The sequence below is a fragment of the Meriones unguiculatus genome, chromosome 16, assembly GCF_030254825.1.
Source record: "Meriones unguiculatus strain TT.TT164.6M chromosome 16, Bangor_MerUng_6.1, whole genome shotgun sequence".
NCBI classification, from domain to species: domain Eukaryota; kingdom Metazoa; phylum Chordata; class Mammalia; order Rodentia; family Muridae; genus Meriones; species Meriones unguiculatus.
The window spans coordinates 14,406,010-14,419,233 of record NC_083363.1 but is presented as its reverse complement, the minus strand read 5'-3'; positions in this window follow the sequence as shown (position 1 = coordinate 14,419,233).

Sequence of the window (13,224 nt, the reverse complement as noted above, 5' to 3'; positions counted from 1 at the left end):
GGTGACTGTGGCTTCATAGAATGAATTTGGTAATATTCCTTCTGTTTCTATTTTGTGGAGTAGTTTGAAGAGAATTGGTGTTAGTTCTTCTTTGAAGGTCTGGTAGAATTCTGCGCTGAAGCCATCTGGTCCTGGGCTTTTTTTGGATGGGAGATTTTTGATGACTGCTTCTATTTCTTTGGGGGATATAGGACTATTTAATTGATTTACCTGATCCTGATTCAGCTTTGGTAAGTCAAATCGATCAAGAAAATTGTCCATTTCATTTAGATTTTCAAATTTTGTGGCATATAGACTTTTGAAGTAAGTCCTAATGATTGTTTGGATTTCCTCAGTGTCTGTAGTTATATCCCCTTTTTCATTTCTGATTTTGTTGATTTGGGTGGTGTCTCTCTCCTGGCTAAGGGTTTGTCGATCTTGTTGATTTTCTCAAAGAACCAGATCTTGGTTTCATTGATTCTTTGAATTGTTTTATTTGTTTCCTATTGATTGATTTCAGCCCTGAGTTTGATTATTTCCAGCCGTCTACTCCTTCTTGGTGTGTCTGCTTCTTCTTTTTCTAGGGTTTTTAAGTGAGCCATTAGGGTGCTTGAATGAGCTGTCTCGAATTTCTTCTTGAAGGCATTTAGTGCTATGAACTTTCCTCTTAGCACTGCTTTCATTGTGTCCCACAAGTTCGGGTATGTTGTGTCTTCATTTTCATTGATTTCTAGAAAGACTTTAATTTCTTTCTTTATTTCTTCCCTGACCCAGCTGTCATTTAGTAACAAGTTGTTCAGTTTCCATGTGTGTGTAGGCTTTTTGTTATTTCTGTTATTGTTGAGGTCCAGCTTTATTCCATGGTGATCAGACAAGATACATGGGATTATTTCAATCTTCTTGTATCTGTTGAGGCTTGCTTTGTGACCCACTATATGGTCTATTTTGGAGAAGGTTCCATGAGGTGCTGAGAAGAAGGTAAATTCTTTTGTGTTTGGCTGTAAAGTTCTGTAAATGTCTGTTAGGTCCATTTGATTCATGACCTCTGTCAGAGAAATTGTTTCTTTGTTTAATTTCTGTTTGGTTGACCTGTCCTTTGTTGAGAGTGGGGTGTTGAAGTCTCCCACTATTAATGTGTGGGGATCTGTATGTGCTTTAAATTCACAAATGTGGGTGCCCTTGTATTTGGGGCATAGATGTTCAGGATTGTGATGTCTTCCTGGTGGAATTTTCCCTTGATGAGTATGAAGTGTCCTTCCCCATCTCTTTTGATTAATTTTGGTTGAAAGTCTATTTTATCAGATATTAGAATGGCTACTCCTGCTTGCTTCTTGGGTCCGTTTGCTTGGAAAGTTGTCTTCCAACCCTTTACCCTCAGGTAATGTCTATCTTTGTGTCTTAGGTGTGTTTCTTGTATGCAACAGATTGCTGGGTTTTGTTTACGTATCCATTCTGTTAATCTGTGTCTTTTTATTGGAGAGTTGAGTCCATTGATGTTGAGAGAGATTAATGACCAGTGGCTGTTAGATCTCTTGATTTTGATGTTGGCTGTGGTCATACTGTTGTGTGCTTGGTTGCTTTTTGTTTTACTGAAGTGAGGTTATTTATTTCCTGTGTTTTCTTGAATGTAGCTAGCTTTCTTGGGTTGTATTTTCCCTTCCAGTGTCTTCTGTAATGCTGGATTTGTTTGTAGGTATTGTTGAAATTTGTTTTTGTCATTGAATATCTTGTTTTCTCCATCTATGAGGACTGCGAGTTTTGCTGGGTATAGTAGCCTGGGCTGACATCTGTATTCTCTTAGGGTCTGCATGATATCCGTCCAGGCCCTTCTGGCTTTCATAGTCTCTGTTGAAAAGTCAGGTGTGATTCTAATGGGTTTGCCATTATATGTTACTTGGCCTTTTTCCCTTGCAGCTTTTAGTATTTTTTCTTTGTTCTGTATACTTACTGTTTTGATTATTATGTGGCGGGAGGATTTTCTTTTCTGGTCAAATTTGTTGGGTGTTCTGTAGGCCTCATGTATTCTAATTGGCCTCTCCTTTAGCTTGGGGAAATTTTCTTCAATGATTTTGTTGAAAATATTTTCTGGGCCTTGGAGAAGGGAGTCTTCTTTTTCCTCTATACCTATTATTCTTAGGTTTTGTCTTTTCATATTGTCTTGGATTTCTTGGATGGTCTGTGTCAGGAATTTTTCGGATTTAACATTTTCTTTGACAGATACATCGATTTCTTCCATTGTATCTTCTACACCTGAGATTCTTTCTTCCATCTCTTGTAGTCTGTTGGTTATGCTTATCTCTGTAGTTCCTGTTTTCTTCCCTAGATTCTTCCTTTCCATTATTTCTTCCATTTGTGTTTTCTTTAATTTTTCCAATTCTATCTTCAGGTCTTGAGTTGTTTTGTTTATTTCCTTCACCTGTCTGATCGTACTTTCCTGTTTTTCTTTTAGTTCCTTCAACTCTGTTTCTATCATTTCATTCAGTGTTTTAAGCATTTCCTTTCTAAAGGCCATAAACTGTTTGGCTGCAGCTTCCTCTATTTCTTTATGGATGGCAATATTCTGTTTGAGTTTATCTTCCTCTATGTCTTTACGAATCTTATTTGTTTCCTCTGTTATCATCTTCATGAGCATACTTGTTAGGTCATCTTCTTGGATTTCAGTTATGGTGGGGTATCCAGGGCTACTTGCCCCTGGGTAACTGGGTTCTGGAGATGCCATATTGCTCTGTCTTTTGTTGCTTGAGCTTTTACGCTGGCCTCTACCCATTGTGTTATCTTAGGTGTTTGGGCTTATATTCTGGTGGTTCCTGGGGAGCCTGTGGTGGAGAGAATCCCCTTTGCAGAAAGCTGGTTTTTCCTGAAGGATGTCTTCTCAGCTTTTTGGGTATAGTCCCTGGATGGCTGGTGGGTTTTCAGGAGTTGCTCACCTCAGGGATATAGACCTGAGTGGTAACTGTGGTCTTTGTTAGTCGAGAGGGTTCTCCTCTCACCCAGGGAAGTCCTGAGGGCAGCTGCCCTATTTCTGGGTTTCTTGTTGTAAATTTAATGATCAGCTGCTGTGACCCAGTTGGACATCAGGTGCGCCTCAACTGTTTGTGCCTGTGTCTGGAGCACAGCTGAGTGCTGGCGCCTCGGCCCCACTAGACTGCTAGACTTTTTCTAGGGAAGGATTGGGTGATTTAGGTCAGTAGTTTCCTTCCTTCCCCGTGGATTCTCTGGAGACACGGACTCCCAGTGTCTTTTTTTGCCCTGGTGCACACTGCTCAGTGTCCGCCAGCTGGCTGGCCGCAGAAACTGCCTGTGCCTGGAGCACAGCTGTGTGATGGTGGCTCAGTCTCTGCCAGCTGTTTGGTGTGCAGAAATTGCCTGTGTCTTCCTTTGCGGCTTTTGGGAGCCTGAGTGCCTCCCTAAGCTGGGTAATTTTCTTGGGACCTTTTCAGGTTGGGGGTAAGCTGAGTGCTCTGAGATCAGACCCGTTGTTTCTATCTCCGGCGGCGAATCAGGTGCGCAGGCAGGCAGGGCTCTGTGCCGGAACCTGGGTCCCCGGCTCTGGCTCTGGGCTGGCTCCTGGGGTGCCTGTGGAACCCGCCCGAGTCTTTTCCAGGGGATGTCTGGGTGACCTAAGGCCGGTCCCAATTGTTTCCTGTACCCTGGGGTTATCTCTCGACTGAAAATTCCAGTCTCTGATAGTGTGGTGCCCACGGTTCAGTCTGGGACCGTGACCAGAGATACTGGCTTGTGGCTCTGGGCTGGGGCTGGGGCTGGGGCTGGCGGCCGACAGCCAAGCGTCTGGCGGAACCGGGATCTCTTCCGAGGTTTAGCCGGGTGAGTTAAAAGCTGATTGAATCCACCGTGGGGTATCCTCTCACCTGGGAAACACAATGACTGTGTTTTATGGCCGAGAGTTCTGATTGCTGGTCACTGTTCTTATCCTGCTGTGCTGCTGCTCAGAATGAGAGTCCTCCCGGCGCCACCATCTTGCCCCAGCCTCCTGTCCACTTCTTACGAGGATGCTAATGGCAGCCATGAAGGCACTACCCTCGTGACTTTATCATCTAACGAGCCGTTTTCAAATGCTATCACATTGAACTTAGGGTTGCAACACAGAAACAGTCTGTCCATTGCAAGTGATAACCTCAAGAGCGAACTGGATTTATCACTGAGACAGAACCTGTGATCATTATGGTTAGAGGTAATATTTGACCTATGCTAGCTGTTTTTTAATTACATGGAGTAGTCAACCAAACTACACCATAATGATGAAGTCCATCTGCAGTCACTAGCCCAGTGTCACAAGGTTCAGCAAGGACATGTTCAGAAACTGCCCAGGAACACTTGCAAAAAATTCCTATTCCAGGCCAGGATAGAATGTACCATAAATGCTAGTGGTATCAGTGAAATTCCTAGATGTCAGTTTTTTTTTTTAATATACCCTTGCTTATATACAGTTGTTTCTTCAGTTGACCAATGAGGAAAACAGATATATTCAATTTTAAAAAAGGTGCTGATGTAATTGTCTACCCTCCTCTTCAATTCTGTGGTTCTTTGGCTTATATAGTTTGGAACTGAGTTTTCACATGCATATGAATTTATACTTTGTATATTTTCTCACGTGTTAGCCACTTTATCATAGGAACTAACTGTTTCTTGACATGCTACTCAGCGTCTACTGAAGTATTGACACAAAATGTCCAGTTTGCGTGTCTTTTCTATTTATCTACTTTTTTACCAGTTTCTGTGTACTTTAGAGGTAGTGAATAGTTGTCTTAGTCTTTATATTGTTTGACAGTTCTTGTCTTTGAATAGGATTTTTCATTCATATTTAATGTAAATATTACTATCTTTGGATTTAAATATTTCATTTTATTTTTTATGCATGTTTATGCTAATGTTTTCCTTTTCTGTTTAACAAATATTTCTCTCCGTGCCGTTTTATTCTTCTGTTGGTTTTCAATGATATTCTTGGTGTTTTCTGTAAGGTAGATATGCTAGAAGTGAATTATCTCCATTTTTTATTCATGTATGGGTGTCTTTCTTTCACCTTCATATTTGAAGGGTAGTTTTAATTTGTTGACAGATTTTTTTTCTTCCAGCATATTGAATTTGTCATTCACTCACCTTTTAGCTTCTAGTTTTCTAATGAGGAATCAGCCATTAATCATACTGCTGGTCCCTGCCATGCTGTGAGACATTTTTCTCTTGCCCCCTTCATAATTTTCTGTCTTTCACTCTTAACAGCTTGTTGTCTACAGACATATTCTTTTGTGTTTGTTGCCTGAGATTCCTTGAAATTTTTGCGTCTTTAACTTTTTTTTTTTTTTAAAATTAAAGTTAGTAACTGTCCAGCCATTATTACTTTTTCTTTCTTTCTTTTTTTTTTTTTAATTTATTTTTTGTTCTTGGCCTATTTGTTTGTTTCTGAGGCGATGTCTTAGTATATAGTCCGAGCTGGCCTTGAATGCAAAATCCTGCTAAAGCTTCCTAAAGATTGAGATAGCAAGTGTAGCTAACTATGTTCAGCTCCAGCCATTGTTTCTTTAAAGAAAATGACTTATTTCTCTTTTTCCTCGCATGCTGGGGTTTCTATTACATTTACGTTAAAACTTTTGGATTCATCCCCCAGTCCTCGGAAGTGCTCAATGTCTATCAAATGTCTTTCCTTCCCGTTTCTCAGTTTGGGCAATTGCTTTGGGTAAGTCTGCATTAATAGGAAGCTAAAAATTGAGTCTCACTATGGAACCTTGATTTTCTTTTACTTCCTTTTGAAGCTCAACATTCATTATTTTGGAGATTTCCTAGAAATATGACTGCCACACCTGCCAGGGAAGCAGGTAGGAGATCTTCAGACCTTCAGTGTCCCTCTTCTTGCCCAAATCCAATTCTGAGTTCCATCCCGAGCTCTTTAGCAGACTGATGGCTGTGGCCATTCTTCCCTCTCTGCTCACATCCCCAGGAAACTAAGCAGAGAGGTCTTGGTGGACCATTTTGAATTAAGCCCTCCTGTGAACCCACTCAGCACTTCCTCTTTTCTCCCATCTCCGTTGCCAAGGGTCAGCTCCCAATAGCAAGAAATATATTCTAACCAGAACCACCAGTGGCTATATCTAGTGGGATCTCAGTAGCATTCCATACCAGGAAAATCACAGCCACCTACAGTCTTCTAAGAAACAGAGAGGGCAACAGTAGCCAAAGAACAGAACATCCATTCTACAAAGGCAAGTCTAGATGTTAACACTTAGAATCACAATATCCTAAACCCAGATATCTAGACACCAGCATAAAAACACAATCAAAACCAGCCTGAACAATATGTCTCCACTAAATCTCAGCATCACTAGTATAATAGGCCCTGAGAATTGAAATGTAGCTGAAGCACAAGGCAAGGACCTCCAAATAGTCTTCATGAATATGTTAGAGGTCCTTAAAGATGAAATAAATAAGCCTCTTAAAAATCAGTGGAAACACAAACAGTGGAATGAAATAAAGAAAACAATTCAAGACTTGCAAGTAAAAATAGACTAAATAGAAAAACCCAAACTGAGGAAAAACTGGAAATGAAATTTTAGAAACTTGAACAGGAACCTTATAGGTAAGCCTGACCAACAGAATACAAGAGACAGAAATGTGAGTATCAGTCACTGAAGACACAATAGAAGATGTGGATACCTCTGTCAAAGAAAATGTTAAATCTAAAACCATTCAAGCACAAAACATTCAGAAAATCTGGGACATTATGAAAAGGCTCAATATAAAAATTGTAGGAATAGGGGAAGAAGGAGAAATCCAGGTCAAAGGCAAAGAAAACAAAATCATAGAAGAAATTTTTCCCAACCTCAAGAAAATGGTACCTATCAAGGTACAAGAAACATAGACAACATCAAATAGACCAGAAAAGAAAGTTCTCATGCCACATAATAATGAAAACACTAAATGTAGTGTATAAAATACAAGGGAAAAAGACCAAATAACATATAGAGCAGATCTATTATAATAACAGCTGACTTTTCAATGGAGACTTTAAAAGCCAGAGGGGACTGGACAGATGTTTTATAAACTCCAAGAGATCATAGACTACAACTTCAGAGTTGTACAAAGATACCAAATGAAATGTTAGTGGGTTGGTTGGTTTTATCTGTCAACTGGATGTAAGCTAGCTTCACCTGAGAAGAGTTTCAGTTGAGGGGCTGTCTAGATCAGGTTGGCCTCTCGACAATGCCTTGATTATTAGATACAGGAAGACCCAGCCCATTGTAGGAGGTACCATTTCCTGGGCAGGCATTCCTGCACGGTATATGAGAGAAGAAATCTATCAGCAGGTAAGAAACAGGTGAGTATATTCTTTATTTTTTCTTGCCTGTGGATTGACTAGCTACTTGAATTTCTGCCATGACTTCCCTTCAGTGATAGAATGAGACCTGCAGTTGTAGTGAATGGGCCATTCCTTTTCTTACTCAGTTGCTTTTGGGGCAAGATGTTTTGATCACAATAGATAACTCAGATTGGTCAGTGTAGCTGTGGGTTAATGTCATTTCTTCAAAAGTTGTGTTACCCATTGTGGGTGAATAGCTTCAATGGAAATTGCCTTGAGAAATCTTAACCGCAGTTATTAAGCAGTGACAGGTAGCCACTGATGAGAGTGGCATCTCGCTTTCGTAATTTTCAAAGGGAACCATGGGAGTGCTGGTTATGTTTATTTCTCTGTTGTGGCAACATTGTCATCTGGCAAATCCTGACTTGCTTCCAATGCTAAGAGATCTGAGTTTTTATCAGCTGTGTGAATCAATGCCAGGGCTAACAGATCTGAGTTCTTATCAGCTGTGTGAATCAATGCCAGGGCTAACAGATCTGAGTTCTTATCAGCTGTGTGAATCAATGCCAGGGCTAAGAGATCTGAGTTCTTATCAGCTGTGTGAATCAATGCCAGGGCAACACACACACACACACACACACACACACACACACTCACACCCTGCTCAGTCTGTATAGTAGAATGTAGTTGTATGTGTGTTTTCAGGGCTGATTATTTGGTGTTTGATAACTAATTGGTACTCTCCTCCCTGAGAGAGTACCTGCACTCAGTATTCCTTAACTGCCTCTGGTTCTTTTTCTTGGGTTGAGGCCGAGTAGAAGAGCCATATACTTTTTAAAAGCACCAACTTTCTGAATCTTCTGTTAAAGTCACATAAAAACACTTAGTGTGAATTCCCTTAAGTAGAAAGCCCTCGAGAACTCTAATTAGAGCAATTGTATTGGGTTTTACTCTGTTCAGATTTCCTCAGAGGGCTTAATCAGCCTCAATGCACTGTGCTCAGTGAAGTTAACATGTGATCTGTGTGTCAAAGGTCATGGGAAAGACATTTCTCCTGAGAAAGACTGTGTTCTTAGAGGATGTTTTCAGAACCAATGGGAGGCCCCAGTCCTCCGTGGTTCCTGGGTCTTAGACTCTTCTGTCCCACCTAGAATAAAATATTGGCATTATTTCAGTACACACAGCTTGAAGGTCATGAAAAGAACGCCTGAGGCAGATATGGTGCTTCGTTTTTAGTTCTTTGAGAATTTCCTATCATACATTTCGGATTAGTGCAATACTTCAAGTTTTGTCAGAGAATTATTCTCAAACATCTTTTCAGGACCACTCTCTTAGATTGCCATAAAAATCGGAAGAACTACACTTTTTTAACTCATGTTACATTCAATATTTAAATAGGCTTCTATGTATTATTGTTTATATAAACCAGCATCTCTCATGGTCTCTCTGATAAGTCCATGTCCTTGGACAGATTCTGCACAAGGGCAACTATGACATTCCTTGGTCACTGACTGGCTATTTGAAGTGTATTCCATTTAGGGTATCAGTGTGTGTCATTTCACAGAATCTTTATCTTCATGTTTGCATATATGCCAACAAGAGTGAGGACATCCAGGGGTTGAATATTGGGCACAGATCAGCTCCTATCATTTGCCAGGAAGTCTTCATAACTAAATTCACAGCCAAGAGAGGAATTACTCTGATTGTTGGTGATTTATAAGACCTCTATCTGTTTTTCCTCTTTCTATTCCAACATGAAAAGAGAGAAGGATTCTGGGATTACCATTTACTAATACTGTAAGTGTTCTAAAATTTGACCATGAATGGGATCTAATACTTGTTTTTCAAGCTGGGTGTATATGAGTGTAACTGTGAGTTTCTGTGAGTGTAACTGTGTTTATGTGCATGTCTCTCTCTCTCTCTCTCTCTCTGTGTGTGTGTGTGTGTGTATACCTGTGAATAAATGCACCTGTGAAGGCCAGAGATGGATTTTTGTATCCCTCTCTATTACCCTTGCCTGATTCTCTTGATGCACAATCTCTCATTGCACCTGGGGCCCACTGTTTCATACAGATCTGCCATCCAGCAAACCCCAGAAATCTTGTCTCTACTCACCCACATTGTCTGCAGCATTGGGATTGCAGATGCTCTGTGATTATGCCCAGCTTTTTATGTGTGTGCTAGAAAACATTCTTATTTACCTAAACACTTCCTCACCCTTCGTATTTCTTGTTGTTCTTACTATTTCTCATATGAGGACATTGGGAGGTCATTGCATATAGCTTTCTAAGGAGTTTTGCATGTTGTTTATTACAAACATTCTCTCCTAAGTTCTAGGATAAGTGTGGGTTAAGTAGTGAATAGGGGTTATCTCTGATGTCAGACACTTCTTGTTAGCCCTGGATTATTTCTCTGAATGGGATTACTACCTGTCTTTCTAATTTCTTCTGTATGTTGGTGACCCTCCCTAGCTGTGTCCTTCTGAAAACCACACCATTTATAATCTTTTTTTGTGTATTTCATGCAGACTGAGCACTGTCATATGCAAACCACTGTGCCAGACACTTTGGGGAAATCATCTCATTAGTCACAGGGTCACGCCTGATGGACTTGGAACTGAAGTCTGCTGCCATCTCACACTGGAACTCAATAGTGTTGTTTTCCACTATTTGTTCTCTTTGTTGTATTAACTCTCATTACTCCTGTGCACATGGGTGATGAAGTAGGAGATATAAGTTATGCAGAATTTTAAAAGTTCAATGTTTTCAAAATGTGCCCCTCAAGTCTTTCTCCCCAGAGATTGTGATCTGCCCTCGATGTGGGATCTATGTTCATTTTGAGAAGGCTTCCCCAGAGCTCTGCTTTTTGGTGAGAGCCATGAAAAGACCATTACATTTGCTGTGTTCTGGGATGCTCACTTTTACTTCCCACTTGTAGGTATCAGATTGAGACACCTTGTTGGTTTCTCTCTTGCTCTTTCTCCCCCTTTCTGTCTCCTGAAGCTCTTCTGCAGACTCATACCACACAAGTGCACCATGGCTCCTTGCATGATCCTGAGTCCTCTTCATCTGGTTCACACTCAGCTTCCTCGTGGCTTCTGACCATACTGAGAAATGAGTTGCTACAGCTTCAGTATTTTCTTCCCTCCATGCTTCATGTGAGTTGTCGAAAGGAGGTCAATCATTATAGCACAATCAATTTAAAGCATGTTGGCTTCAGAAAACAAGTCCTAGAAGATAGATGGCTGGCAGCTCATTCCTTGGATCAGACAAACTTCCAGGGGGAAACTTGAGAGCTATGTAAACATTTGGTGGGGAAACGGCCGGAAGCATTGTATACTGACTTTGAAAAGTACTTGTTTCTGGCAGTTTTTGATCAATCAAATCTACCTTGATATGCGGTATCATAGACAAGATAGAAATGAACGAAACAAATACCATTCTGAAAAAAGTTTGGAGGGGAGCTCATGAGTTGGCTCAGTGGGGCAGTGTCTGCCACCAAGCCTGATGTCATGAGTTCAATCCCCTAGATCTACCATCTAGCTGCCCTATGACTGTGACAACAAACTTGGAACATGCAAACTAACTTTTAACTGGCTCCACAGAACTCTGAGAACCAGAAAATTAGCTGTTATGGCTGTTAATTTTTTTCCCAAAGTTTTTTCTATCCCCTGAAACACCTCCACTATGTCACCATCTTTATCCTCAATCTTGCATTCCTCTCCAGATGACCTAAACATATTTCATGGTAGCAACCTCAAACAGGGCACTTTGCATGAAGTAGAATTCTCCCAACTCTGCTTCCAAGGTTCCCGGGGTCTCAGTCTTCAGTCTTTCAATTTCTCTATTCAGCAGTGCCCATAAGCCACACTTTCTCCAGGAAAACACTCATTACCCTTCTGGGGGAAAGGGTAAAATGCAGATTTCCCTTCAGATGTCCGGAGTCCAGGTTTCCATTCACATAGGTGACTTTAAGATGAGTGAAACTACAACTTATTGCCACTTTCAAAACTATAATCTGACCAAAGGGGCATGAAGTCACTTATCACAAACCATGCAATCATTTACTTCTCTCTGCCCATCCATCTAGCCAATATTGTTTCAGAGAAATTCAGCTTGCTTCTTAAGATACAAAGCTGAGCCTCCATTATAAATGAGCTACTTCACATGCTGCCAGTGAGCTCTATATTATCATATACACAAGGAAATAATGATGCCCTGAGAAAAGTGCATCCTCAGACCTGCTTTCATTAGAGAATCTATAATGAACCCAATTAGGGGACAATGAGTTTAGGCTGCTTGACATTGATTCTAGCTAATATAGCAACTCATAAATGAGAGAAAGTAGCATGGACCTTGGTAATTAGGGGAAGATTAGTGGAGAAGCTGGACTGTACAGGAACCTTGAAGGATTGTTAATAATTAGACTTAGGAAGGCAGAGAGGGGGAAATCCTTCTAACTGGGAGGGATCTAAGAAGATATTCTCCCTCCCCTAGTCCTAAGGTTGTTTTCCAGGCACATGCAGCTTACATACCATTATGACTAGCTTTGAAGAGCAGGGCCAGCCTGAGACCAGCTCTTTTATTTAGAGCTGTATTTAACTCTTTTATTTAGAGTGTATTTGTGGCGATATTGGAAAGGTACTCATCTGGGCTCTTAAAATTATATTAACCACAGAGAAGATGCAGGTCCCCCTCAAGCATCCAGTGCTAACCCAGGTTGAAAACGTTAGATCAGGGCTTTAAACGAACTATTACTGATATTCTTGACTTTGTATTTTTCTAAGAGAAAAGAAATCTATGCCCACATTGTAGCCAAGATATGGCATAATTCTCATTATGTTAACTCCTTTTAGGTTTATGTTTTACCAACATTCTCCTCTTTCCCCAGTCCCATGGCAACTTTGCCTTTTTTTTTTTTTTTTTTTTTTTTTTTTGTGATTGGTGAGTTGCATTAACTCATTTTTTGAAGTGCTTGCCCTTGCTTCATCAAGAAAACAAGCCGATGTCATTCAAAGTATAAGTGTTTCTGGGCTCTCTCTTACCTGGGAGTCATCAATCATTAATATTTTAAATCAAGATTTTTAGGGAAAAGCAATGTTGTACTCATTTTAAAACCCTATTTTATTTGAGGTATTTAAGCCTCTACTTATCTTCTACCAACCCTTTAATCCTAGGTAAGAGAGAGAAGGTTAATGGAGAGAGGGGCCTCTGGCCCCTTTACTTGGCTGGTTAGGGTCAATGTCTTTTTTGGCGCTATACCAATCTCAGTCAACAGCAAACACAGAAAACAGTCTCCTCCAAGCAGTTGCATTGAAATATTTCTCTCTGTCTTCTCCAAGCTGCCACACAGTCTCTCATCTATCCAAACTGCCACACCTTTTTCTGGGCTCTCATATTTATATCCCTCAGAGTCCTAGACCATGCCCCGCTTCATGCTGCACGAGGCACACCATTACTGGCTGGTAAAGACCATGCCATGCAGGAGGCAGTTATCAGCTGTGGACAAATTAAAATCCCATACTTGGGATTAAGCCAAAAAACGTATTTATGTAACATAACTGAGTTTCTAAAGAAACCAAAACTTCCATTACAAAGCACCCTCTCCTTGTCTGTTTGCAGTATTGGACATCATTGTCTCAGGCATCTCAGCCAGGTGCTTTTTCCACTAAGCTACCCTACTCCAGTACAGACTGTTTAAAATACAATCTTTGCTCAGTTTGACATCTTTCAACTAATTAGTAGATTTAAGAATGGGTATTCTTTTTGTAGAAGCTTAATTTCCAGCACCTACATGTGGTAGCCCACAATTACTTGTGAACTCCAACTTCAGGGGATCCAATGCCTCTAGCTTCCAAGAATACCTGAACACACATGCACATATCCACATCTACATAATTAAACATAAAATAAATAAAAACACACACTTTTTGTGAT